Genomic DNA, 24,801 nt, shown 5'->3' with positions numbered 1-24,801 from the left:
ATTGCCAGGGAAGTAATTTGCTGTCTGCTCGTGTCATTGCTGTGCATAGTTTGACTTGATTACACTTGCCATGCCACCTTGCTTCGAGTCTTTCTGCCACTTACTCTGCCAAAAGAGATGTTATTCCATCTTTCATAAATGCAGCTCAGTGGTTTCATTGTCAGTGATTTTATTAACCAACAAACCACCTCACAGCCACTTGTTGCCCTCAGCTTCGTTACACGACCCTCTTGGGATCCAAACAACTGCTGCTTCCTGAACAATTCTCCTTTCTTTTACAAACTGTAGACATCTGTGTATCCTTGTCTCTGCATATTTTCACAAGTGCTTTTCTACCCTTATTGTTTGGTACACACAGCTGATTGTCAACACTCCTAGAAATCCATGGAAGTTGTTGTGGATGAGCTCCAGCATGGAACTGCACAGAATTTGCCCCCAGACAATTTCTCCTCCAAATTCGTACACTTTCTTTTCTGTTAGGCTGGCTTTAGCAGTGACTCCATCCCAAAAATGCCCAGGGATGAGTTTGTTTTGTGGCTGCCTCGCTGATAAGACTCTCATATGGATGGAGGAGCACAGTGGGAATGGGATCCCTTAGGAGGAGTGGGTATGAGGGAAGATGGGGCCAATGCACAGTTCTGGGAAGCTGAGGTGCAGACCAAGTCCCTGGGGTCTTCCAACCGAGGTCCCACAGCCACATTTGCAATATACAGAGATGCTGCTCTGGCATATTTGGTGAGAAAACTTTTAAATTTCTTTTGATCACCATGTTTTGTTTTTGTATTTATAACCCAGGGTCTGAAGGCTGGGACGGTGCTGCCCTAGTTAGTCTGTGATCCTTGTTCCCTGCTGGTTTTCATCCCAGACAGGCTGATGTGTATCTTTTGGGGAAACTCCGTTCTAAAGAGATCAGAAGCTTTTGATCTGCCATAGCAGATGGGAACTGTGAAATGTCTGATCAAAGGGGAAAGGACCTGAGATAAAGCCATGTCCATGAGATGAGTTTCAGCCCAAGTGTGCTTCCAGCTCCAGAATATATTTCTCTCTCTATTTTTATTGCTAGGGTGAATTTGTCCAGTTTCTAAGTGACAAATGGCCACTTCAGCATCACTTCTGGTTTCTTTTGCATGTCTGCTGTTCTGCTGACACACAAACTCCTCCCTGTTCTTGGGGAGAGAGTCCTAGATCTGAGGCTCCAGAATTGCTGCTTTCCCCACCACGTTTTATGTACAATATAGAAGTGAACATCTCCAACAGAAGAATTGTGGAAAGGAGTCACAACCAGCAAGTACTTGGATGTAAGGACTTTTCCCTAGATTGCAGGAGGTCTGCAGGTTCTGAATTTTTACTGATAACTTATTAACCTTAAACTGGCACACTCACATTGAGGAAGAATAATTTTGTGTTTGGGTTGAGCAAAACTTTGAATTCTGCACTAATGTTAACAAACCTTCCATCAAAATCAGTATATTTCCCTGGAAGGGTTTGGTTTCAATCAGCCAGCAGGTTTTGATGAACAACCACAGTAATTTTGTTTCCCTCCCTCAAAAAATTTCTGTTATGTTTCCTAATTACATGTCCAACAAAAGGTTGCAAAAGATGGTTTAAGACCCAGTTGTAGCAGGTGTAGTTTGAATCTTCCAAAGATCATCTGTTCATCCAGGTATCAGGATACATAACCCAGGAAATTGCATAAGTATGTAGGCTATTGATGACAAAGAGAGCACAAGATTGTGCCTAAAATAAACAGAAAAATATAGAAAATTATCTGTCATCAAAATCACCTCCAAGCATGTTTTAGAATTTTCCATGAGGCATCAGGAGGGATCTTTGACCCAAGCTGAAAAAAAATTATTCTGTCTTTCATTATGTATCTTAGTCACAGACTGACACTTTAGGTTCATTTCAGCAGTGTTTGTGCCATCAGAATCCAGTGTGAATTCTCCTGTGACAGCATTAGATCAATCATGTTTTAAAGAATGCAAGTAATTGCATCTACTCCATCTTCTGAGACAGTCCAAAACTGACACTTTGGGTTCACTGCAACCTGAGTTGCTAACACGGGTTGGAAGGTGAGAGGTAAGTATCATAAAGCTGTATTTTTAATATTCTTATGTAAAACAAGCTGGTTTCGAGTTAAAAAAAAAAAAAAAAAAAGGAGAGAGAGAACTTGAGCAAAATGCCTAAAATCAGTTTTTGAAAAATGGGATAAAATGATAAAAGTTGGGGACTTCACTGAACTCAAAGCAGTGTTAGCACTTACTGAACATACACTGAGGTTATCATTTTAATGGGTAGGTCAGGCTATTTGAAATACTGGTGTCTGCAATAACCCCTGTGATCAAGGTCTTTAAAGGGAATCTTTGCTACAGAGACAGACCTAAATGGAGAGTAGAAAATGCCACTTGGGTCTAATATCTTGGTGAAGGGCTGATACTTGTGGTCTTTGAGAAAAATTGGTTACAAGCCCAGAAAAAGAGCTTTTCCTCATGCTGTAGATGTTCTAAAAGGTAATCACAATTTGTGCATCTTTGCTAAACCTGCATTTCCTTTTCAGATCCTTGAATGCAGGCACGGGAATTTCCAAAGAAGCCAAAACTAGGCTAGGACCCGAGTGTACTCTCCATGGCAGTGGCAGATAACCAGTGGAGCACATGTGGAATATTCTTGTCAGCTGCCTGTTGCTGGCATGTCTCAAAATGAGATTAGGTGTTTTTCAAAATGGAGCTTGACTCCAAATGGGAAAAAGTCCCAGGAAGTTCTCAGGTACATATTACAGAGAAAGTCAGTCTAAATAATTGCAGTGTTTTCTCCTGACCTTGCCATCTGAAGATGTATTCCACACCACCTGGCAAGGCTGTGCCACCAGAGAGGAAGGGGGGCAGCGGGAATTTAGAGATTTTCACTGTGATGAATTTGCATTCAGAGATTCCCTCTGGCTTTACTGCTGCTATCCTGCTAAGAGAAAAGCCCTACCCGTTTCTCCTGCTCTTCCCATGTGCCTCAAGGGGCCACCCCTGGGTGGGAAGTTCCCTAAGGGCATCCTGCAGCTGCACCTCCTGAAGCCTTAGATGAGGAGGATGAGAGACACTGGAAAAGCTATTCCCTTCCTCTCCCTTTCCTCATATCCAGAGGGAGCTTAGACCTGGCATTTTGTTCAGGTAGAAGGAGGGTGAGCATTGAAAGCATTGGGATTGCATCTTTTCCGTTTCTCAGGATTTCTGGTCAGGATAGAACAGTAAAATTCTTGCAGAATGGCACAGGAATTGCACGGGTATTAATCTTTCTCCTTCCCACTTTAATGTTTTCATTAGTCCTTCCCAGGCTTCATCCACAGGTGAAAATGGATATTTGATAGTCACTGGTTGTGTCTGGGCCATGAGTGTAAGATCTGTGATGAGACTCGAGGTAATGAGGACACATCAGAACAGTTTTGTCTCTCCTTGTTGCCTTAAGCTATTCAGTTTTCTACAAAGAAATGGGAATCAAAAGGCTTTATTGATTACATTAATCATCTGAATCTGTTTATCATGTTCCCTTGATGCTGTGAAATCAAAGCACTGCACCCCTGCCAGGCACTAAAAGGTCAGATTCGAGGGTCATTAAAAGCAGCAGCGTGCTTAATCAGGAGCCCTTGCAGAGCAGCACAAAGACCCCCCTCCCTTTCTGCACGTGATTTACTTTTTAATAACAATGACCAAGAGGGCAGCCCATGTAGCACACTGTGCTGCTCTGCAGCAGGGCCCTGTGATTTGCAGACCCTCTCTGCAGTGTCGGTGTCTGTGGGAGCAACCTGGAGCAGGCAGTGCTGCCTTGCTGCTCTGAAAGCTCTCCCCACTCATGTGGGCCTGACTCACCCTGGGTGCAGGGAGCAGTTGCAGGGCTCATTATGCAGATATGAATTTTTAGATTGTGTGGTTTCATTACCTTCTGGTTTCCTACACAAACTCCACTACTGGGTAGCCCAAGGTGCAGGAGCTCACTCTTTTATGGGCTGTCCAGCCTTCAGCAGAAAATGCTGCCTGGCTCTTTTGGTAGATTTGGCTTATTCGCTTCAAACAGCAAGGATGATGGATGTGGGACTAGATGAACCTTCAGCTGAGATTTTGTGAGTGTAAAATGCAACAGAGGGAGTTGAAAGCTAAGCTTTTGTCCCACTTTGTTGTAGCCCCAGGGATCCCTTTGTGTGGGATTCATCCCTCGAGTTGAGCACAAGGCCTTCCTGATAAGGGGCATGGCCCTCCCAGCATCATCTTCTTCAGAGCAGTTTAGAAGGCAGAGTGCCTGCACCAGCTATCCACACATTTTATAGAAAGAATGTGGCCTCTTGTGTTCACAGCCTGAAGAGAAACAACCAGCCTGCCCTGCATGTTCTGCTACCTCTCCTTCACCCTCTCAGAGGAGATTCACTGCCCCATCTTCAGTCCCCACAGTGGCTCAGGGGCTGTGTGCACCTCATCCTCCCCTCTCTCCAGCTCTTCCAGCTCCACCTGGAGCTCCAAGCATGAAGCCAGCAGCAGCTTCTGGCTTGGCTGCAGCAAGCAGAGTCCCAGTGGTGAGGGACCAGGGTTTGCAGCCACAGCCCTGGTAATACAGGTGGGTATACAGCTTGGCTTCCTTCTTGTAGCACAAGAGCTGTAATCAGACAGAGAAGCTCAGAGCACAGAGATCAGGCTGTGAAACAGGCAGCAGGTACCAGAGGACTGCACCTCCTCTGTCTTCCCACCTTTCTCCCTTTGGGATACAAGATTATTATGGTATTTTTCAGAAAAAGGAGAGGGTTTATAGTGGGAGAGGGCAGGCAGAAGGTGATGACATGTGAACAATGCACGAGTGACAGAGGCACCTGCTGTCCTAAAGCATTTTCAAATGTTAAAAACATATAATTGGGGGCAGTTGAAAGTTGCAAGAGTGCATGGGGAGCTTTTAAAGTGGAGGGCGGGAGCTTACATGAAGGATTGCCCTTTCATCTCTCTGATCCTGGCAGCCTCCAGGAGCAGTCATATTCAAATGGTGAAGGATTAGGAAAAGAAGTTCCATGTGGTGGACAAAATAAGAAATACATTTGCCCTTTCCTTTCAAGTCGTCCTTTTTCATTCTGAGACTTTGCTAAATAAATAAATCTTCACACTGAGAACTAGCATTTATTGTCTGCATTTCTGACACAAACCTGCCTCTTTCACGCTCTGTTTTGTGAGCCACAGAGACCATTCCAAAACCCTGGGGAAATTCAATTGTGCATCTAATTTCCTACCGGTGAAGGCAAAGGTTTTCAAGCAGATCTGATGACTGTGGGCAACCACTTTGTGAGAAATCCAAAGGGAACCTGCAACTCAGAAAATGCTGAGCCTTCTGAAAGCTGTCTGCTCAGACAGAATTTGACGGGGGGGAGGAAAAAAAGTTTGCTTGTTTTTTTTTTTATTTTCCATTTTTAAGTTTGCAGATGGAGCTCAGCTTATATGAGAGCAAGGGATGAGTAGTGTGGAGATGAGGCAGACATAGAACTGTGGGCTGTGTTGAGACTGCCCCAGATAGATGTGTTGATCCCTTGGCGTGAAGCATCCTCTGCTGTTCCCATCCCAAGCAGCTTCTGATCACAGACTAACAGCTGAGCTGTGGAGCTGCTTATCAAAACTCCCAGGGAAGGTTAGAGAGGAGCCTGCTTTTTATTGAAGACTGAATCGGGAGAGTTCATCTCCCTCTAATTAAACCAAAGGTTTCAGATCAGTTGGGTATATTTTACTGATCTTGTTGCACAAACTTATCCCACTTGTGTGGCCCTGAGATGGAAATATTTGAAGATTACACCATGTTTGCTATGTGTGCACAAGCTGGTTCAAAGAGCAGTGAAGGGAGAAGCCTCAGATTTCTCTCTTTCATTACAAATACACTGCACCAGTGAAGTGTCACCATTTTTAGTAGTGACACATGAGGTGTAGACAATTCACATGAAACCAGTGAAACAATCACCTAGCACATTCCAAAGCAGCAAAACAGGAGAAACTAATCAGATAATTATTATTTACATTTTTCTCTGAGGCCTCTCAGCTTCCCAGGAGAAGAATCCTGGGCAAAGAGATTTTTCAGAAAGTATGATAGTGACAGTGTAGCTGTGGGTACACGGATAAGTATCACAGAATCACAAAATGGTCTGGGTTGGAAGGGGCCTTAAAGATCATCTCATTCCACTCCCCCTGCCATGGGCAGGGACACCTTGCACCACATCAGGTTGCTCAAAAGTCCCTCTAACCTGGCCTTGAACACTTTCTGAGATGGGGCATCCACAGCTTCTGTGGGCATCCTATGCCAGGCCCACCACCCTCACAGGGAAGAATTTCTTCCTTTTATCTTGTCTAAATCCACTCTCTTTCATTCTGAGGCCATTCCTCCTTGTCCAGTCACTCCATGCTCTTGTCAAAAGTCCTTCTCCAGCTCTCCTGCAGCCCCTTCAGATACTGCAAGGTTCTCTGAGGGCCTGAACTGCCTCAGATCCCTTTGTCTTTGTAGGAGAGGTTCCAAATCATAATGAAATCACATCCTGAGCACACCATGTTCTATGAACTTCTGAGTAACTATGCAGCACAAGAAGGATTTTGCTCTCATCTGAAGGACCAGGGCTGGTGAAACACTTCTGCATTCGAGAACCCTGAAGTGGTGATTGAGCTGTGCCAGGATTTGAACTTCTAAAAGTCATTGATTCACTTCAGACAAAGTGTTATTAAGACACCATGTGTTTTGCTGTGTGTACCCTGATGTAACTGAGAGAAGGATCTCGTGTTTGCAAACCACAGTAGTTCTTTACCTGCCTCTTGCTTTTTGAGAAGAAACCTATCCTGCCCTGAAATCAACCCCAGATGTCCAACAGGCAGCACTGCTCACAGCAGATGAAAAGCCTACAAGGGAAATATTTTGAAAATGTTGCAACTTGTTATTGCTAAAATTACGATTCACTGTGCTTCTGCCAAGAGAGTCTGGCTTGGCTTGGCTTGGCTGTACTTCTTTGTGTGCTGCTCCAGAGCCTGAAAAATAAATGGGCACCAGGCAGCCCAAGCCATCCCTTCCCCATGATCCCAGTGCAGGGACAGTGTGGGGACACTGGCCCCAGAAGGCTGATGCAGCACAGGCTTGGAGGGTTGTGTGTCATTCTCCAGCCCCATCACCAACTCACGACATCACTGCTGGCATGGAGCCCTCCCTCTCTGCCTGCATTGCCCTGTCAGAGCAGTGTAGGCAATACTGTTTGAATGTGCAGTGGTCTGAACTCAGAATATTTCATTGTATTCATGGAAAGTGTAACCATTTTATCCTGTGCTAGACATGAAGCTCAAGGCTGCAGAGAGATACCAAGGAGATAACACAAGCTGCGTCTGGCTCTGGCAGCCTCTCCTTGAGGAGTGTGTGAGGAGGGTAGCCATGTTCATCTGCCAAGAGAAAGTGATTTTGGAAGGTTTGAAGCCCTTTGGTAGCTTTGGAGTCATTAATTTATCTGGGTTTTTCTATATTTTTATTATTATCCTGCATTGTTAATATTTCCAGTGAGTGGGATTTTTTTCTTGTAAAATATATTGGTAATGTTTGATAAAATAATTTCAACTGACTGTGTCTCAGGTGGAAAATTTAAATTTTCTTCAGAATGATATTTTCATTTTGTGAACTGGACCACCCATCCTCGGAACAGGAATGTACATAAATGCCAGCAGAGCTGTGATGTGACCACAGAAAAGATTTCCTTTGAATCAGAGCTGTTGCATGGCCTGAAGCAACTCAAGCTTTATGTGTGCTTGCATGATTCAGACATGAAGCATCAGCAGGGAACAGAAACAGAGCAGAGTTTGACTTAATGGACATGGAAGATACAAAAATTTCCTGCAAGAAAATCTCCCAGCAGAGTGTGGATGTGTATTACAGGTTCTGGCCTTTTTGACAACTCTTCATTTGTCCTAAAAGTAATGATGCTTTTTAAAGAGCCTTCTTCATGCTGCTGAGACCCTTCCAAACAGGAGCACTAGCTGGCCCACTTAATGAATATTCATCATTAATGCATAAACCATAATTTGTATTCAGGCAGCTATTGCTTCCCCCTCCATGGTGGCATCAAAGTAGTTACAGGGGTTTTAAATGTGAAGGGCTGATTAGGAGGAGAGGGGAAGGCAAATTTCACACTTCAATTAATGCTTTTGAGTCTGTCCCTCTGGTTGCAGATTGCCTAAACACAATTGGCTGCTCCCCACAGCTGCTGCTGAGGATGAGAAGCAATCCAACTTGCCCTGAAGTCTCTGGCTAACAGCAAAGGTCATGGGAAAGCGGTGTTGTGGTATTCGACAAGTTGACACTGCAATTAAAAGAGGCGAGGAAACAAAACCCTGCTGATGGCTGCCTTGTCAGCCTCACATCTCTGCATGCTGGCTGGTGCTCAGGACAGCTGCCTATGAAAAGCAAATGAAACCCATCCCTACTGCACAGCCTGCAGCAGCAGTGTGTCTTTCACACAGGAAAGGCGCAGACAGGACTCAGACCTGCTCAGATGACCACGTCCTGGCAGCGTGCCCCTCTGCTGAAAGCAGTGTTTGGTGCAGTGCAGCCAGCTCTGCAAGCTCTCCAGAAAGGCACTGGGCTTGTGTTGGTGTCTGTTATCCCCAGGTTCATGCTTGTGGCCTCTTTCAGACCCTTTACCTTTATACCCCACTCCTTTTCCTACCCATTTTAGCTGTTGTGGCTCAGGGAGGAGGTGGAAAGCACAGGAAAGAGGAGATACTTTAGACAGCCCACAGAACTTGCTCCCAGTGCAAGGATCTCCAGAAGATCAGGCTGAAGGACCTGGATCCTTGCTGGATGGAAGAGATGGTTTGGAATGGAGGCAGAGTGCAGACAGGAGGACATGTGTGTGCTGGTAAAGGTCCCATTAGCAGCCCCTTGGTTGTTAACCCCATCTCTGGTCACCCCCAAACTCAGAGTTTTGACTTCATGGACTTCATCCCCCACTTGAGGGGCCAGGCAGGAGATTAAGGGGTCTCTCCAGAGTGGCAAAAGTGACCCAACAGTAGTTTTTGGTCTTTATACCATGTGGAAGAAGAAAAACAGCAGCAGGAGACTTCTGTATCTCTCTCCCTGCTCAGGGCTGTGTGGGACGCTGAGAGCACCCATTTGAGTCCCAGCCCAAATGAATCCAAGCTGGTTTCTCCATGATGCTGGGGTGGAACAGCATGCTGTGGTGCTGCCCCAGTGCAGAGCTGTGCATCACAGCCCCTGCATGTACCTGCTGCCTTCTCCCCTTTCTCTTGGGCAAACGTGCTCAAGAGTTCTGTGGAATGCAATGCTCATTGCTGTAACCCTCCACGCTATCCCTCAGCTGAGGAAGCACTGTTTTGAGATGTGAAATATATCAGTAAGTGGAAAAAAATACTAGAACATTTAAATATCTTCAAACTGTGCAAATCCTTGAGCATGCTGGATGGGAAGAGGTTCTTCAATTAAACTCCTCTGTGTAGTTCCTCCAGGGAGCTTCATCTCCACCCTGTCCAGGTGTGGGGCATGAGTATGTGCAGGACAGAAGGCACCACAGGAATACCTGTCTGGTTTGTTCTCCACAGAAAAAAAGCCTTTCCAAAGGGCTTTTTCATAAGGCATTCACCATCCTGGAAAAGCACAGAGCTGCACACCAAGTACGTGGGTAAAGGAAATGTAAACTAAATGTCCGTAGCGTTGTCTCGCTCCACTCTTTCTCAGATACAAATAAGTGTAAAAACATAAAATATTGGAAGGTGTGAGTCTGAGTTATTTATCAAACCTAGAGAACAAACATTTATCCCCCATTCTATCTCGGCAAATTATGTGAGAGACCCACTGTCAATCCTGTGATGGGTAAATGGGTGCTTTTAAGTCTATTTCCTCTCCTTTTCTTCCCTTCTAGTGCTCTCTGAAATGGGTTTCCTTTCTCTTGGTTTATTAGATTTGTCTGATTTTGGGTTTGTAATATTTTAAAGTGATGAAGACCCCTCCTGGCTAGTTTTGCAGGCTGATGGGCTGTGTGCAGCTCACTGCTGCTGCCCATGAAATATTATTTGATGCCCTGTGAGAAGAGGAGGAGGCTCTTGGCAGACCAAGAGACAGCTGGAACAGTGTCCCATAGCAGTGTGTGGAAAACAGACCCATTTTATTCCTCTGAATTACATTTGAAATATCTTTACTGAACATGACAGGTCAGAAAATGAAATATTCATTCTGCAGGAAACTTACAATTTTATTTTCAAACAAGCACTAGAAGTCAAAATTAAATACCAAGTGAAGTTGGGGAATTTTTTGTTCCTGAAACATTGAAATGTCTTGATTGAAATTCTTCGTAATGGTAATTTAGAACATTTTGCTCTTATTTCTGCTTGTCACAATGGTAGCTGAAATTATTCTATTGAAACAAAATGATTGAATCCATCACAGTGAAATGCAATTTCTGGTGAAAGAACTGATGGAATTTGATACCTTCTTGCAGCATTTCCCAATTTTCACACTTCAGTCAAAAAAGCACTTACTGTTGTAAAACTTGGTCAAGCAGCTCTTTTAGACTTGTTATTCCACCTGCCATCTGTGATATTTTGTGTAAAAACAGTGCAAATGGATGGAAAGGCAGATCTTGATAATCAGCATGGAGAAAGGCATCATGGAGATTTAGGTCTCTTTTCCATCTGATTTTCTGTTCAGTTGACCTAAATATTTAATCTCAGCGTTCCCTTCATCCTTTCAAGTATTTGTCTTAGCATGGGGATGAGCATTTAGCCTGTGATGACAGGAAAACCCATCAAAGCTCTGTGATGGTCATCTTCCTTCTAACATGGAGTTTCTGCAGCACCAGGCAGGCACCAGACCTGAGAAGATTTTCTCTCTCCATCCTGACTGGACTGTTAGCTATGTCTGCTAAACTCAGTGTGTTTTGGCAGTCCCTTAGAGTCTGCCTTTGCACAGGATGCCTCCAGTCCCACTCTGGATGTTCTCCACCTCTCCTGATGGAGGCTGTGACTTTATTTATTTGTTTGGAACTGAGCTCAGGGGGCTGTAACACCCAGACAGGGTCGTGTCTAGGGCTGCAGGAGGTGACAGCTGTTAGATGCTGCTTCACAAAGTGCTTCTCCTTCTCATCCGTGCTTTTCAAAGACCAGCCAATCCTTTGAACCACTCGGGAGCTATAAATGTTGAGTTTTTGCATCAGGTAGGCAGAGGGGCGCAGTGAGTGCTCACGGGGGCTCTTGGAGGGGAAGATCCTTCCCACAGGGAGCCTTTGCAAGTGTGACAGCTCTCTGACATTAATACTCCTATCACCTCTAACATCTCAGCTTTGCTAGGCAGGAGCATAAAGCCCACAATATTAGCATCCAAGATACGTGTCTATTAATAGCTGCTCACCAGTTCTTAATTAGATTGACATGTATTGAAGATATGTAGCTGAATTAAACCAGGCTGAATGCAGAGCTGCTATCAGAATTTCCAGATTTTTATCCATATTTTTCATTGTTGCCTTGTCTTTATGAGCACAGTGAAATTTTCCTTAGGAAGCTGCCTGGGCACCTATAGAGAGATAATAAATAACCTGGTGCTCATTCCCCCACAACCCCACTCCCTTCTGCATGATTGAATTCTTCAGCACCTAATAACAGTTCCTGCCAGCACAGCACCAATTCTAAATCTCAACACACAGGGAAAAAAATGTAAGTTTAGACAATATTGAAGTGAAGCAGCTAAAAGTTGGAATTGAAGTCTTGGCATTGAGTACAAAGTCTGAAATTTATTCTACTTCTGAAACATCCCAGGCTCCACTTCGGAAGAGACTATTGTGGATATCTTAATTCAGTGTCTGAGGACTTCATGACTTCATTCAGGCCTTTTAAAAAGTCTATTAAATGTTCCAACTGCTTTCTCAGAATTCACAATTGTCCTTTGTGACTGACTGGTTTCTTGTTATTGGGTTTGGGTTTATTTTTTACCTCTAGCCTCAATAATTCAGACCTGTTAAGTGCTGGTGGGTTTTTTTCAATGCCTTAAAGAGCACTAAAATTTCAGCCAAGTGCTATAGCTAACTGGTTCAGGCTATGAAAATTCAAAGGATTTCCAAAAGACCTGGCTTGTTCCTATTCGTGATGCAGCTGTGCCAACCAATTCTAATATTTTTGACAGACTTGCAGTGATTGGGGAAGGCAGGAGAGGGAGAGTAATATATCACCAGAGCATAGGATCAGTCAGCTACAGCAACAACAACAAAAACCAGCAACACTCTCTCCAAACTGAAATAGAAAGTAATGTCTTCAAATGTAGACACTCACTCCTCCAGTGGGAGTCACTTGCCCAGGTTGTCAGGCACCCACGCTTTATGTACCCTGTAGGGATATTGTAAAATAACTCCACTGCCATCAAGTATTTGTGCTTTTATAACACTTAATGTTATGCAAACTCTCTGCCAGACCATGCCTCAGAAATGCCTGTACGGCCTCTAACTCTGCTTGTGTCAAAGGAGTATTTTTGCTTTTGTTACACAAGCCAGTAGTTAAATTCACCTAAATGTGTCAAATCAGAAATGCTGGGGTGAGTTTTCTGCAAGAACTTCTGATCTCTTCTAGAGGTGGCACAGCAAGTTGGGGTTAGCATGGAGGTTTGATGCATCATCTATGTTAGTAAGGAGGGAAGTGAGTAATAAAATGAAATGACTCAATGAATTTACTGATGGATTTAAACACTGTGATCAGAAATTGAAAGTGCTGGAAGTGGAAAGACAGCTCAGGAAATGAGAAAAAGTGTGAAAAGAAAATTTGTCATTTGACCATAGGTATTAACTTTGGGAGAGGCTGGCTAGGGGAGGTAAGGGAGGCATTCTAATGATGGATCATCAGACACCTCAGGAGAAGTTCATCTCATACACAACCTCTTCACTCAAGTCTTCAGTGAATTGTGTTTTAATTCCTGTAGTTTATCCTTAGTAATGCAACTTTCCAGTACCTGAAGTCAGCCTGCAAGGAAAGGGACATGTTACAAAAGCATGTAGTGTCAGGACAAGGGGAAATGGCTTTGACCTGAGAGCAGATTTAGGTGGGATATTAAGAAAAGATTCTTTACTGTGAGTTTGGTGAGGCCCTGGCCCACACTGCCCAGAGAAGCTGTGGATGCCCCATCCCTGGAAGTGTTCCAGGCCAGGTTGGATGGGGCTTGGAGCAGCCTGGTCTGGTGGAAGGTGTCCCTGCCCACGGCAGGGGACTGGGAATAGTTGATCTTTGAGGTCCCTTCCAAGGCAAACCATTCTGTGATCTGTGTTTCTCTGATAATACAGAGAGGTGGGATCACAGTGCTGAGCAGAGGAGGCTTGGCTGTCCTTGTGCAGCTGGCAAACATAATGGAGAGGCATGAGTTGCTCTGAAACCAGAAAGCAGATCTGTTTGTGTCTCTAACCATTTGGAACTTATGTTTTCTTTCACTGTTCATGTCTTGGGAGATTGTAAACGAAAACACTACGAAATAATACCACAACAAATTTGCATGTTGCTATTACATGGAATTACACAATGAATCTTTAAGACAACAAAGACGATCATAATTACAGTGGCATTATAAAGACATTCCATGGCTTTTGGACTCTCAGTTGCTTTAGTGTCTGTCTGGGTTAATTGACCATATGAGAGAATTGGCCTCCAATTTATCCTGTTTTAATCAAGATTGAGAATGCTGCAGTAATGCTGCATCATCCTTGCCTGAGTCTATAGTGTTTGAAATACAGAGTTTACTCTGAAATGGACAGCTGCATGCTGGTGGTGATTTAGCAATTTATTAAAAAATCTGCACACTTGCAGTTGGTATGTGCTATCTTTTGAACAAGAAGATACAAAAGCGGGAGCTTTGATCTAGTTGTTGTTTTTTTGTTAGTTGTGCCTTGGTTCATATCCTGATGAAAAGAAAATAGCTCAGGTTGACTGCCCACTCAGGCTGTCTCTGAGGAGAGCTAACAAATGCTCTTCTTCAGCATCTTTTCTTCAAAATCGCAGACATGCAATGGTGGAAAAGTGTGGGGTTTTTTTGGGGGGGGGTGGGGAAGGGTCTCTGTGCTTCTATTGTAGTAATAGAATTTGTTCAGAAACTTCATTACCTTTGTCTAATGCCCTCTCTGCTAGGCAACATTTTGCTGATCTTTCAGGAGAATCTAAATATTAATCATAGACATCATATCAAGGCCCTTGGTTTGGTTGGACCTCAACCACTTGTTGTGATAGGACTTTTGTACTGAGGTAGTTGTCAAATACAGGAATGTACAAAACAGTGATGTGGGTGTAGTGCTGTTCATTCAGACTATAAACTTTTCAATCCAAATAAACTGGTGACTGTTTAAAGTGGGGTCAGTTTATGAAACATTTTGTGTTACCCTACAGAGACACTAAAATGCCTGGATATAGAGCATAATGATTTAATCATTAAGCTTTGAGGTCTTTAAATCACTAAGCTTTGAGATCTTTAGATCCTGAGATCTTTGAGATCTTTAGACCTCATATCACTGGGACACACTAATGGAAACTAGGGGTTTGCTAGAGGAAACCACACAGTGCTGAGGCCTTCACTGATTTTCTGCCTGTGGCAAAATAAAAAACTCTGCAGATGTTATTTCACAAGCAACAAGCTCACCCCAACACACAGAATCTGCTGGTGAGGGCTGCTGAAGCTTCTTAATTTCTTTTCTCCTGGCCTGTGATTAACAGGCTGTCCAAGCTGTTCTTTGCCTGCAGCCCTGCAGCACTGGCAGGTGTAAGTGAGAAAAATGTTGCTTTGAATGAACTTGGCTGGGCCAGTGCAGTCAGTGCTGACCCCAAGGACAGCGTGGATGTGTCATTGTCAATGTAGCTGCTCAGAGCACTTCAATCCATCAGGGTGGTGGCCCGTATCTAAAGGAAGCAGAAGGTCAAGTAGTGCCTTGCCACAGGATATTTCCAAAGACTGGTGCTCAAATATTGCATTTCTTCCTCACTCTGTCTTTGAGACTGGTAATCCTTGAGAACACCTGAGATTTGTCACCTAGCATGAGGCAAACAAGGTCCTTGCTGACCACAGGGCCAGAGGGTTGTGATGATTTCTGGAGCGCTTTGCAGCTTCTCAGCCTTGGTTGGAATTCTGTGTCATTTTTTAAAGGAACAAATAATGGACTCTGGTCAAACTGGACGGTCTGCTCACAGGGCACAGCCTGTGCATGCTGCTGGGACTATTTTCAGTTGTGTTATTTGGTTTGTCCTTTCCACAGAGCTTGGTACGGCAGATCAGAAAGGCAGAGGGTGGGGAGAACAAAGCAGGGAGAGCCCAGCTAAACACGATGGCTGGTGAGGATAGCCCAAGTGAAAGGAGAAGAAATGGCCTCCAGGAGTGCCCAGGAGAAGTTCAGATTAGGTATTAGGAAAAAAAAATCACTGAAAGACTGGTTAGAAATTGCAATAAATTGCCATGGGGAGTGGTGAAGTCACCACCTCTGGAAGTGTTCCAGAGCAATCCAGAGGCTCTTGGGGATATAGTTTAGGGGTGATTAGGCTGACAGCTGGACTAGATGATCTTGAAGGTCTCTTCCAACCTTGATTACTCTGTGATTCTGTGAATATTCACGTCCTGCCCTTGTGGGTACCATATCATTCAAATATGAAACACAGGCAAATAAAAATGATCAGAATGGAAAGCCAGCACGCTCACTGCTGTGTCTCTTAGGGAAAAACAAGCAAGGTGTTTTTCCATGCAATTTTTATTTTCAGAGACTGAAACCGAATTGCCTGTAAAGTATGTTATATAAACTGGCACTGTAACATTAGCCATTGCTCTAGAGAATCTGCAAGGTGGGAGGTGGCAATCAGGATGAGTGGCAAATAAAATCCTCATAAAAGACTGGGGCTCCTAAAAGATTGGCCTTTTTAACTGCATGGTTAAAATGCTGCTTGAAAGTGCTCTTGTACCAAGGGAAACTAAATGTTGCTAGCACAGCCTGAAGCAACCAATATCTGAATATTTTTAGCAAAAGTTTGGCCCTCCTCCTCTTTTTTTCAAGCCTTTGTGTTCATGGCATTGCCAGAATAGAATGACTGCAGGAAGCATAAATATTATGGAGCATTTTTTTAACCCTTAGAATCCAGTTTTAGGTAGGTTCAGGTGATACTCTAGAACTTATAGGCTCATGTGTAGCTATAGTACAATTTCAGCAGCCTGGTAATATTTAATCTCATTCATCTGGCTTGTCGTATATTTTGCATTTAATGAAAGGTAAATTAAATATAAAAGCACAGGCTTGGAAGAGGGACCCCAGGGCATTGATTTCAGTCCTTTGCAAGAGCAGGAGACCAAGAAATACTCAAAAAAATCCACAGGCTTATCCTCTCACCAAGAAGCATTGAAATCTTGTCCCATTTGGGCCTGTAGTAAGAAATCAAATGCCTTAAATGTGTGACAGAAGGGTAACAGAAGAGATTGAGGGAATCAGCAATGTCTTTGCACTCCTTTGATACCAGAGAACTCAATAAACAGATTTTCCTTGAGATTATGGAAGAGAGAAAAGGCACATGAAAGGGGCAAGACAGAAATGTCTCAAAATTCTTGCTTATCTTACCTAGGGGGAAAATTCCCTCCTGGGGAGTTCCAAACCTGTTGGAGTACAAGCCCTGCACACTTCAGAGAATAGAATTTCATTGACAGCCCCAGAAAATCAGCCTCTCTCTCATGTTGAAATTTGGCTACTCTTTGGTGTCCAGAGAAAGCAGGAAAAAAAATTCACCAACCAGAAATTAAATGATGCAGCAAGATAAGAGAGAAATGTGAGATTCTTACTGTCTGCTGCATGTACCAGCAGCAGCCCTGAAGTCTGAGGCTTCTATCATGTGGCTAAAAAAAGAAGTCACTGGCTACTGTCTCCCCTTACAAACCTGCCTGGGTGTATAACAGATCATAAAAAAATGCTTTATTCTCGTGGAAAATCTAGGATGATGAAAATAGAGCATGAGAGAGTCTTAGAGGGGGTGTAAGACATTCTGGTCAGTATTTCCACAATGGCTCTGCAAATGAGTGCTGGTTTTGCCTCTCTAAGACAATCAGGTAATTGTTTTAATTGCTTGTAATTTTGCCAAGACCTTGACTCCCTCAGTGCATCTGTAATTATGTCATTGTGATGCTGCCAGACCAGGAGTGACTGTCATTTTTTTAGGCTATTTTGTGCTTTCTTTGTTGAAGAGGAGTGGATCTAGGTACTTTTTTTTCTTTTTCTACATATCCAAGCAAATTCTCTGCTGGACCTATTATTTTTAAAAATAATTAGCAAAATTCTGGTGATGGTCAACCAGAATTTCTGAAAAAATCTCTCAGATGGAATGGAAGCCTTCAAGTAACTGCTCAGAGTTGATTTTAATCTGAGTATAGGGATTTAAGCATATACTGGCATCTTTGGCCAGAAAATGCTGTTAAAATCTAGTCAGACTCCCTGGAGAGGATGTCTCCCTTTAGCTGCACTGCAAGAAGTGCTCATTCTTTGTCTCTCATAAACAAAAGAATGAGGTTAATGTGGAAAACAGCACTGCAGCATGCGTCCCCTGGACATACAATTTCACTTTCACACCAGAGCAATAAAACTGCAGCAGGGCTTCTCTTTGAGCCAGGTTCTCCCACTCCTCCAGCAACCACTCCACAGGGAATGGCTTTGTTTTCTCACTGCTGTCCTCTTCTCACCCCTTTGGTCACCAGGTCTGTACAAACTCCTGCTCCTTTAGCAGCTCCAGGCAGACCAGGGGCTGCATCTGCCCAGCTTCCAGATCCTCAGGAGACTAGGCAGGTGCTCTGTCAGCTGATCCTTGGAGGTGGGGATAGGTGCCAAACGCCCTCACTTTCTTCTGGTCTTCCCATTGATGCCTCAGGTTTTAGCTTTTATAATTTTCAGATTCTGTGCTGCTTTAGTGTGTGGGTCTTGGCTTCCTATTAAGGGATGGTGAGCTCTCTTCACAGAGCAGGAAGAAAAAACATTTCCTTCTCCAGCTGGGGACCAAGGACAAGTGATCCAAATTTCAGGCCCAAGAGCACAAATAATGGTGGACTGAAAAGAGAAAAACAAGCAGGATGGGAATTCATAACCTAAAGCTATAATTGGGCAATTAACTCCAATATGCAAATGGAGCAGAACTTATAAAAGTGAGAGACCCTGAGACCAGTTGTCCATTTTGTGACCATTTTGGGTTAATTTTGGGTGTAGCCCTGGCTGGTCTCTAGTGCTGCCCAATGTGGATCCAGTTGAGGCCTCTTAATAAATCCCTACTTTATTCTTTAGCTCTGTCCAGCCTCTGTTCTAGGTCAGCCTTCACATGGCGTCACCATCTTAACAAACCTGTTTGAAGCCACTTTTGGCGGGCAGCTGTGGTGAAGAAGTCTGGTTTGGGCATCTGAGGTCACAAATGTTTCCTTCAAGTGAGGCACGTTTTGGAGAGGATGGGGCAAGAAGTGATCAAAGGGCATCCTGCAGAGCTAAGGAACCTGGCTCTCCAGTATTCCAGCTCTTTCTGTGGCCTCTCCACAGCTCCACCGCTGAGTGATTTCTCAGGGGAGCTTCTTTAACACCTCTCCCTCCTTGTTTCCCCACAGGAGCCCACACTGCTGAGCCCTGTGAAGGATAACAACACTTCTGACAGCTTTGCCTGTAAGAATAGAGCAAACATGGGAACAAACCATCCCATTTGTGTGGCCTCAGCTCTTCCCATGTCAGAGACTGCAGCTGACAGGCTGAGGACCAGTCTTCCCAGATCACACAAGAAAGGTTAAAAGCCTCAGGACTCTCTTTCCTGCCACCTCCTCACCAGAGGATTGTGCAGTTATTAACTTTATTTAGCAAAGTGAAGCAGCTCCCCACTAAACAGGATTGTCCTCTGCCCTCCAGCTCCAGGGAGCCTGGGCTGTACTCTGGAGGAGCCTTCAGCTGAGGAGACAGCCCATGGGTACCTCCTTTTTGGATACCCCAAGTGTGTGAGTGGCTGTAGGGCATGCCCCCAGGAGATGCAGTGGATGGTGACCTTTACACACATTGATTTCAAAAATTCAATACCTAAAACTTGTTCCTAAGACATTTTTTTTTTTCTTCCAGTCCAGGATTAATCCCTGCTAAAATAGCCTGCTTGTTTTAAAATGAAAAATACATCTGCTGGTCTCACCTTATAGAAATCACCTTGGAAAAAGCCTAAATTCAGTGTGGAAGCCTCCACCCAAATTCATCAGCGTCCAGCCTGACTGTGTGCCCACCACTGGCAGAGAGCCAAGACAATATAAAAATGCTTGTCCTCCTCCTTTTGTGCAAGAGGGATCAAAAAGGGGCTGATGCTGCACCAGGGACATTCAGACTGCTCTCATCTGAGGAGATGCAGCCTGTCAGTGGTGCTCCTACTCCACTGCCTTTCCTTCTTCCTCCCCTCCTCTCCCCTTACCTTGCTGTGAGATCTCACCTCCTCCCACTGTCTCACTGGTGTCATAATGCACACTTGGCATCAGGCTGAGCCTCCAAAAGTGGCTGCAAGGCAGCAGGGTGGCTGCTGGATCAGACATTTGCTTGCAAGGTGGATCCCTAGAAGGGAAGAGAGCAACTGAATGGTGCAGGAATCAGCCCTATCTCTCTCTCACTTGGAGGTGGATTTTCCTTAATGAAAATCCAACTTCTCCATGCTAAGATTTTTAAATGCCGTTTCCATTTACATGAGCGATGGATGAAGTCTTGCCAGTGAATGATTTTGCTGAAGGTAACAAGAAGAACCACCAGCCAAAGTTTGGAAATCATGCTTGGTTAGTGGGAAAGGGGTGGCTGGTGAGTGCTTGGGAGAAAAATGAGGGATCAGCCCTTGGAGGTTCCATGCCCAGCTTGATTCAGTTGGTAATGCATGAAAAGTTCCTTACTCTCTTTATGCCTTGGGTTATCATAGTGCTACACAGTGGTACTTGGTTATCCCCAGGGCATTGAGGAGATTTATGAATATGAGGTTTGAAAAGTACATTGCCATCAGACAATGAGGGATATTACTGTCTACACATGCCAGAAAGCATTTGTAGCCTCAGCACTCCTGGTGAAGGCTGAACACAGAAAATGTTTAGAAATAATAATAATAATAATGAAAAAGGATGCTGTTAGATTTTCCCAAACCTGCAAAAAAGTTATGGTGCAGTAGCTTTTGAAGGCTTTGGCCACAGTTTAGAACAGTTTAACCACTGCTAATCTTATCCTTGGAGATTAATTTTGCTGCTGCTGGAGAAAAACAACCATATGCAATTCATTGCTTCTTATATGGCATTTAGAACGGAGTCACTGTACACAGAAAAGCAGTGCAAGGTGAAGTGTCAGGAAAATCCAGGTTTCAGCCTCCAGAAGGAGAAACTGGGGAGCAGCACAGCTTTCTTCATAAGACAAGCTGCTCCCTCAGCAAGCTGGGAGAAAATTGTTCAAGTATCAAAATCTTCAAGTGCAAAATCATCCCTTTAAATGCTAGAATTGTAGGCTCTAATTTTAGGATTTTTAGGTTTAACTGACTGACTGTAGTCATTACAATGCTCCATTTTTAGGCACTGCAGGTATTGTAAGTCTGATCCTCTTCTAACACCCTGTTGCTAGGAAAGGCTGTGTTTGATTCCTTTTCAGGCAGTTCAGATGGCAGTGAACAAAGTCAAGCAGGCTTACAAAGCAGAACTTATCTGTGAAACGTTCCCCAAGTTGAACTTGTGCTCTCTGTCCCTTTTTTGACTCACAGGAGTGGAGAACAAGCCTGGCTGGGGCTGTGATGGAGGAGTGAAGTGGCAAAGAATAGTTTGTGGCTTTGATTGCTGCTGGCTGAGTGCTACAGATGTTGAGGTCTGACTGTCTGTGGAGTGGCAGGCTGAAAACTGGGAACAGTTTTTCCTCCAAAGTGAGCAGCAGGATTTACTCACAGGCTTGGAGGCAGGTGAATTTGTACAGACAGATTCACTGCTGTAGGCGCCCTGCAGGTTGGGAGGACAGGACTGCACGTCCTGCTGGCATCAGTGACACAAGGTTTGTGGCAGTGGGGAAATGCCACAGCACAGTCTGTGAGTCTTCCCACCCTTCCTGATTATTCTTCATTTCTGGAAGACCATCTCAGCTAATTGTTCTCTCAGTTTAGATTGACTGCCCAGTGAAAATTTGATGCAGTATGATGGGAGCAGGCCAAATGGAGATACAGGAGATGTGAGACTTGCTGGGGTGTCCTCAGAAGGGACTGCAGCAGGAAGGTTTTTATTTTGAGACACACACAGCTGAGGCCAGATCCCTTCATGCTGCTGAGGACTCTCCAGCTCCCACAGGGCTCCTCCCAAGGGAAGATTCCCCTGTCCAGACTCCGACAGGCATCCCGGGAAGCCTGGCAGGCAGGATGCATACTGCATGAGTTAAATAAGCATGGTGGAGCATCTGCTGGCACTAATAATATGATTCAGGCTTAAAATTCAGAGTTAAGGGAAGCTTTTGACATATTCCTCCTTGTAGGTAGCCACCAGAGACCTGGAAATAAAAACACACACGGAAAAGTCAGAAATTTCTTGCTGCTTTAGGCTTATTTTAATTTGTCACTCAGTAGGGAATGTATCAGCCCTTCATTTTGCTGATATGACTAAAATTATTACCTCTTCAGCTCTGATATTTGGGGTTTTTTTTGTGGTGGCTCTGGAGCTAAGAAACTCAAAAGAATGAATGCACCACCTGCCAGCAAGTTTAGCTATTATTGCTTCGTTTATAAGTCCATGTGAAAAAAGGGATCAGTCTTCCTAAAAAAGTAGGAAAGAGAGGGATTGAGCAGTTTAACAAAAGGAAAGGGGACACAGAAGTTGAGAATCCTTTGAGCATGGGAAGATGCTGAAACAAATGTAGTTGTTTGCTTTCTTCATTTATCATGGTGTCAGGAATTTGCCCCTGTCCTGTGTGATGGTTGCCTGCAGCAACTTGTGTGTTGTAGCTCAGTCAATATCCCCCTGTGCTTCCCTTTCCAGTCTGTGCAGGGCAAATCAGTGTCTGCATTTTTCCCTTGTGCCATTGGAGTGGGGATTGCTTTGTGTGCTGCAATTGCAGAACATTTTTGGCTGAGTTGCAAAATACTGAGGTTGGCTTTTTACAGAGTAAGGTTCAGGCTTTGCCCCACACTTTAGAATCAAAGATTATCAAAAACTTTAGAATCAAAGATTATTAAAGATAATCAAAGATTGGTGTTTGTGCAGCCTTATGTGTCCCATCATGGTCAGGACAAGCAGGACATAGTGACACTGATGGAAAGGCCTGGATCAAAGTGTTCCTCAGCATGTTGCTGCTGCTCAGGGTCATTCATGAGAAAAATGTTGGTGGGAAGCAGGGATTTGGTGGGCTGGAGCCCCAATCACTGGATGGAAGTTTGGGACCACCTGTCCGTGGGTTCTTCCAACAGTAACATCAGAGTCTCAATCCTCACAGCATTTTGCAATAGGAAAGGGTGGCCTGACCCTGATGCAATTCCATTTCACTGATGATGTTTCATTTTCTTCAATCCTGGAGTGAGAAATATCTGGTCTGGCTGCTGTGTCCTGCTCTTAAATGTCTCTCTGAGAAGCCTCATTCCTAAGAGTAGGGAATGTGACTCTGGAATCAGAAATCAAACAAATCTTTGGCCTATTTGGGCCTCCAGCTCACTCAAAACCAGGCCTAGGCTTGTAATGTCTCCTGCTATAACTTCTTGATTTGTAGAAGGAAAGATCAGGGAAATTTTATGTGTGCACTTCTCTATTTATTCCTTGCTAAAGCCTTCCTCCAGTGACCATTCATTTTGTATTTGATGTGTTTGAGCATTTCCAGCACATTCACCATGGTTTCACTTATCTGAAACAGGATTTTCAAATTCTTCCACTGCTACTATGTACTTTTAGAATAAATATGGGTTTTCTGTCAGTTTGGTGCATTAGGCAAAGGGTGCACAATATCCACTCCTTTCCTTCCTCCAGCAGTGGTCATCCTCTGTTTAGCGTAATGTGCTCCCTTCCCACACTGCTGGGGGTCTGCAGTTTTGTATTTGGTTATGGATTTTTGCTGTCATTTCAATGCACAGATTCTTCTTCTTCTTTTTTTTCACTCCATTGATCTACTGATTTTAGTAGCACTGGGAATCCATCAAAGAAAATTAGTTCAGTTTAATATATTCAACATGTTTGTAAGAAGACCCTTTGTTGAGTTTGAATAATTGGAAATAGTTCATTTTATCACCACTCTCAGGTCCTGGCTCCATCATTTTGAGTCAGATATAGAGATCTAAAGGGAAGTTGAAGCCAGTAGCTTATTGGACTATATTCCTGTTGGAACCAAAGTGTGGTGATGAATTGTTCATAAACCACATAACAGAATGCTTCTTATTTTGTCTTTGAATTACATCACTGTCTCCCTAATTGGCTTTGATATTGCTGTGCTTATTTTAGGACACTTCTGGTGAGTGAAGAATTTTCTTTCTTCCACTTCAATATAAATGTACTATCTGTAGTTCCGTTCACTCTGTTCAAATTTTATTCCAGTGCTGTGGAGGACATTAAACCAATTTCATTGCATTAGTTTCTGCCTGTCTGATTTCAGCCCCAGTTCTGGAGGCATGAAGCAAGTAATTAGTCAGAAGTAAACTGAAAAAATACAAAATATCTATTAAAATATTTTCTGAAAAGTAAATGTCAGGTCCATGTGAGTGTCTTGCCCTCAGCAGGTTCATTGGGCTGATCTCTCCTGAGCAGTGGTGAAGTTTGTCCTCACACCAACCACAGATGTAGCTCAGCTGTCAGCATCTGACAGGAGGCCCTCACAGCCAGGAGAAAAATCCAGCTGGATTAGCTCCAGGCCACACACAGGCATCTGAGTGTCCAAACCTGGGAGTCACAGTCGCTTTCTCTCCCAGTTGTTCTTCCACTGCCCCGTAATTCCTGTGCTTCTGGCTGCTCCACGTCCCAGGAAAAGCAGAGTCCCCATCCTCACCTGCTGAGCATCCCACAGTAGCCAGGTGGCCCTGGTGCTCTTACAGAGCCAGCTGGGATAGAGTGGAACCCCTCTGAGCAAAGACCTGCAGCTGAGGTTATTCCATCCTTGGACTGTTGGTTGAGGCAACCGCCCTACTGAGTGTGTCCTTCACCAAACACAGAATTTTGAGGCTCTGGAGGCCCAGACACAATAGTTTAGTCAAGGAAGTGTTGCCTTTTCTTTTGGATACACAAGGAACCCTCTGGCCACCTCAGAGCACACTGAGATTCAAGGGTTAAGCAGTGGTGGAGAGCAGAGAGGCTGCAGCAGTTCTGATACTTGAGCAGAATTTAGGCTGCCTGGATGTCACCTGCAGGATCTCATCAAGGAGGCAGAAGTGTGCTTCCCATCCATCCTCACTGCTTTCAGGGTAAAGTGCCCTCTCTTGGGTCTGGGAAGAGTTTGTCTGAAGTCTCACTCAGTTTCTGCACATTTAGGGATGGATACATCATGTAGTAAAAAGATGAAGTATTCAGAAACTAATGTACCAAGTCGTAAGGAAACATAGTAAAGAAACTGTTGTGGCCAAAGAGAGACAGCTGCATCCAACAACTCCTTAGAAAGTGATGGTAAAATCAAAAAATTCCCTTTGTGTCTGGCTGAAAATGGGGATACTGTGAGCTGACCTCATCCTGCTGAGCTTTGCCCACCAACAGAGAGCAAGGAGAGTCAGGAAACCACTGATCCCCTTAGCCTGTTAGGCAGCTCTCCTCTCTTACTGCTTTCACCCCCATTTCCCACGACTTCTGAAGGGCAGGATGCCTGACTCT

Source organism: Onychostruthus taczanowskii, unplaced genomic scaffold (genome assembly GCF_017590055.1).
Source record: "Onychostruthus taczanowskii isolate IOZ18803 unplaced genomic scaffold, ASM1759005v1 scaffold1, whole genome shotgun sequence".
Lineage (NCBI taxonomy): Eukaryota > Metazoa > Chordata > Aves > Passeriformes > Passeridae > Onychostruthus > Onychostruthus taczanowskii.
The sequence above is the reverse complement of the archived record's forward strand: the minus strand, read 5'-3'. Positions refer to the sequence as shown.